Below are 5140 nucleotides of genomic sequence, written 5' to 3'. Positions count from 1 at the left end.
GAGGTGTCTAGTTTTTATGTGTTGTTTTACATTTTAATTTCCCAATTTTGTTTCTAAAGAAATTTTGGTGCTACCAACATACCATCTGTGCTTTGAATTGCTAGGCTCTGCCCATCCCGAGGTGTCCTGAGTAGGAATGTTTTTGAACAGGTGAGAAGACAGTCTTTGGCTGTCATCTGATTAGAACGGATAACAGTCACCAAACGGTCACACCAAAGTGTGAACTTTGGAATGGAGTCATCAGAACCTAAGCATGGTCACGGGCACAATACATCATGGAGTCATCAGAAGCTGTGCATGCGCATGGGCAGAATACATCACGTCTGAAGAGTCATGAATAAAGCAAATTTTCATTTCCTCTCTGCTTCCCTCTCAGTAATGACATATCTGAAATTCCACTGGGACAGCCCTTCTTTATTTTTGCCGAGGTGACTGAAGGCGAAAACCAATGGGAATAAACATACCATAAAACATCCACAAATCACAGTTCTTTTATTACAAAAGAGTAGAACCTTTTAAGTAATGAAAGTAGAAGCTCATTAAGGTCAAAATCTATCAGTATTTCCATTATAAAAATCGAAAATTGGTGGATTTACAACTTACCTATTTTGTTTTATGAGCCAGACTGTCTTTTAAACTATGTTTTACAAAGGTGAAGTAAAGGTTAACACAGCTAACCAGTCTAATATCTGTCTCTTACCGAGAAGAATCCTTGAAACATTTAATTCCTTAGGGTGATTCATGTGTCTGACTCCTCATTGAATATGTGTGTGTGTGTGTGTGTGTGTGTGTGTGTCTGTCTGTCTGTGATCCCAGGCCAGATCAAATCACTCTTTGCTTCCTCCTTTATCTGATTCACCTAATATATTCACTTATTCATAAAACAATTTTTGAGTGCCTACTGTGAACTGGGTACTATGATGGGCATTTTGGATGAATAAGAGTATTCCTGCCATCAAGGAGTTCAAGTAAATGAGAGAGACATATGAGTAAATGCGTGCAATATGTTGTTAGTGCTAAAATAATTGTGCATTTGGTGTGTTTTGTAATCACAAAGGAGAGCGCAATTACCCTGCGGAAAGTGGAAGGAGGGACGAGGCAGTCTTCATTGCAGAGGTGGCCTTGAAAACAGATCTGCAAACAATATATTGACTTATTCAACAGATAATTTTTCATCACCTACATGGGGACATTGCTGTTGTGCGAGGCACACATACTGCACAAAACTAAGTCCTTGCCTTCATGAAACTTGTATTCTAGTAGGGAAGGGGCATTAAAAAAAAGTGGGAAAGGGCGTGTTACATGATCCAGGATGTGTCAAACAGTGAATGGGTAAAGAGCAAGCTGTAGCTGGCTCCCTGGGTGTGACAGGGTGGTTCATGGTTAAGCTAGAATGGCATCTCCAAGTCCAATTTCCTCATCCAGCCTGAGGTGCTCAGATGTGGCTCTGCAAGTGACAGGGAGCCAAGGAAGGACTGAAGCAAGAAGGTGGCATTGCATTCTTAGTGTTGTTCTTATTCAGAAAGAAATCACTGCCACAGTAATAAAGATCATGGCTTCGAGGGAGAGAGAATGGAGACAGGGAGACCAGTTGGCCGACTATGAAGCTCTGTCATTTCCATGGAAATAAGGGTAGTGACAATTGAAACAAATGATGGGGTCTTGGAGAAAGAACAGTTTTGCTTAACGAAGAGGAATTGGTAATAACTAGTGACTGATTTGGTGTTGGGGATGAGAGATGGAGGTAAAGACGACTGGGGGTTGTAACTTAGGTAACGGAAAGAGGGTGGTGTCATTGATCAACAGAGAGTGGGTTTGTACTAGATGCGGTTAATAAGATGAGCTCCCCTGATCGGTTCAGAATGAGGAGTTCAGTGTCAAGAAAAACTTGAGCTGGGGCCAGCCTGGCTGTGTAGTGGTTAAGTTCGTGCGCTCTGCTTCGGCAACCTGGGATTCACAGGTTCGAATCCCGGGCATGGACTGAGGCACCGCTCATCAAGCCACATGTAGCAGCATCCCATATACAAAATAGAGAAAGATGGGCACAGATGTTAGCTCAGAGCCACTCTTCCTCAAAAAAAAGAAAAAAGAAAGGCCCGAGCTGGAGACTGTCTGTCAGTCCTTGTCACTTGGTCATAGCTAAGACACTGAATTGAATGACATCACTCAGGGCTTACAGAAGGTAGAAGAGGGTTTGCGGACTTCCACAGGGAGGACAGGGGACTTGGGAGCTAGCCAAGAAAACGTATTTCCAATGACAGCACATCTCATGTGTACTAAGCCCTAACTATACATAATTTTGTGACATTTTTGAAAACCTGATATTCGTAAGTTCTCCAAGATAGCTTCTAGAAAGCAAAAGCTTAAGAACATCATTTTTTTTTTTTTTAGGAAAAAGGCCAACTTTATTTGTGGAATTATAAATCTATACTATTTCCTTAGTAGCATCATGGCAGCTTTATTATTAAACAATTAGAGATTATTAAACTAACCTGTCTTTTCCAAAGCCTGTGGTTTGGAGACGTTAGGTAAAGTTTTCAAAGAGAAATAGATGGTTCGTGGGGGAACCAAAGCTAACACCAAGATCTCCCAGCTTCCTGTCCTGATTTGCCTAAAGAACACTTTTTGATTATTTATGCTGCTGTCATTTAGACCAGTATTGCAATCATAACAATTTACAGTAAAAGCGCTAGAGTTGAATGAACTCAGAGTAATATCAGAAACAAAGCCCATTTCTGCCCTGGATAACCAAGGTTATTATTAGTTGAGAATATGTTACTAAATATGGTTGCATCTACTTTGCCACAGTATAATTTTTTTCCCAGGCTGTTTGGCATCATATAGAGCACGAAAATGTTCCCATTAACTCCTGAGTGTAGAGAAAGCTCTGCTTACTCCTCGTGTATGTTCAGTAATGAACCAGGTTTGGCCATGCAGAAGTTGTACTGAAGAACAGGAAAAATGACAGAAAATATTTTATTTGGCATTAAAAAGGGCCAAGAATTAACAAGCAGAAGGTACCAACTCTTGATTTTCTAGAACTCTCTATGGATCATTTTATGTGTACATAGCCATTGCTTAGCAACAACTAGGATCACATTCAGAAATACGTGTTGGTCATCAAAATGAACCAAACCATCAGAGCTTTCCTCTCCATTCACTAAATACCTAAAATGTTTTTCAAACTTTGTGATAGATCCCTGGCATGTTTTATATGTTTAGTAGATTCCAAGCTTTGTTATCTTGTTGAAACACAAGTTTAATAATTATGGTGTGATGTGAATAAAATTTATTTTCAGCAAAAATATAGAATGATTAATGAGGATATGTTTTATTAATTCATTAAAAATCATGTGAATGGATAAAATATTCTAAAATATAAACATTCCTATAAAAAAATGACTAAGGAGTCATAAAATAATATTGGTGGTCAAGTCATATCTCTAGAGCAAAATGAAAAATTCAAGCAGGTTTGTGGATAATGAAGAGAGAAAAAGTTAAAAAGGTGCAACAGGGCTTCTCCAGTGGGCACAAAGCGGGAGAAAACCTGAATAACTGTGGTGGCTATTTGCATATATTAAACAAACAGCATGGCAGGAGGAGGCTGGGGTGCTTCCTTAAGCACTTGGTCTGCCTGTCAGAGCCAATGAGAATCGTCATCTTCACAGGTATTGCCATTTCCAGCCACGTGTCAGCTCTGGGAAGGGCAAGGACCACAGGAATAATTTAGCCCTGAGCATCTCTATCTGTAGGGAGAATATGTCTTGAGTTCTAGGTCTGATTCTAAGTCAGCAACCCTCAATTATAGGAATACTCTTGGTCATGATATGAGGATAGGTGGTGGCTTTAGACTTTGGCAGACTCAAAATGGTGATCCTTGAGTCTGTCTCTTCTAATTGTTGTAACATATAGGAAAAACCATACACATGCATGCTGTATCTGGTCTGGGGGCCCAGCTCCTTGTTTTGGGACAGCATCCCAATACAAACGCGTTTTTAGCTAATAACTGTTGGGGAAGAGGGAGAATCCCCTTCCGCCCTTTCGCCCAAGGTTCTTATGGTTGGCCAAATAATTAAAAGACAGGTTAGCAGGAGAAAATAATACCAAGTTTAAGAATATGTATACATGAGAGAAACCAGGGAAACTGAATTTCTCAACAAAATGGTGGACGTTCTTATCTTAAATACTATCTTCAGCTAAAGACAAAGGAGGATGTTGGGGAAGGGGGAAGTCAGCTGTGGGAGATTACCAGAAAAGCACAGTGAAGAAGAGTAAGGTTATTTTGCAGATTTAAGGCCTCACCTTCCACACTGATAAGTTTCTAGAGATGAGGTCATCCCCCTCCTCCCAGTACAGAGAGGGAGATGCCTTTACAAAAGGAGATTTCTCTTATAAATGTAAATGTTTGTCTGACAACCCTTTACAAGGCCACCTAGAGAATGTGGCTGGGGAGAGACAGAATTTTTGATAAGATGGGCTTGGTGGTGCCTTTCCTATTGTAACATCTATTTTACATTAGATTACAGCCATCATATGATAGTGGCTCCTTCCTGAAACAGGTCTTCTATGTTAAATTCTTTAGGCAGTTTGGGGGAGGTCAAATGTCCATCAGAGAAAATAATCAAGGTAAAGAGACGTATTTCAGGGTGGCTAATTTTGATCTCCCACATAACGATAAGAAAGAATCATTGCTGGCCCTGTTTTAAGTGCTTTCATCTATTCACTCATTTAATAGTCACATAACTGAGAAAAATGATTTGCTTAAGTTGTCACAGCCAGTAAGTGGAAGAAGCAGGCAGTTGGGTTCTAGAGCATGCTGTCCAATAGAACTTTCTGCAGTGATAAAAATGTTCTGTATCTGTAATTTCCAGTACAATTGCTTCTAGCTACCTGTGGTTATGGAACACTTGAAATGTGGCAACTGTAACTGAGAGAGTGGATTTTCAGTTTTATTTAATTATACTTCATTTAAACTTCAGTAGGCACACGTGGCTAGCGGTTCCTGAATTGGACGCCCAGCTCGAGAGGACGCACACTTACATTCGGCACAAGCTGTACCACATACCTCCGTATGGATTCATTCATTTGACAAATATTGAGCTCCTGTTATGTGCCAGGCTCTGTTCTTGGTACTGGGTAT

Source organism: Diceros bicornis, chromosome 39 (genome assembly GCF_020826845.1).
Source record: "Diceros bicornis minor isolate mBicDic1 chromosome 39, mDicBic1.mat.cur, whole genome shotgun sequence".
Lineage (NCBI taxonomy): Eukaryota > Metazoa > Chordata > Mammalia > Perissodactyla > Rhinocerotidae > Diceros > Diceros bicornis.
This window is presented reverse-complemented; position numbering follows the sequence as displayed.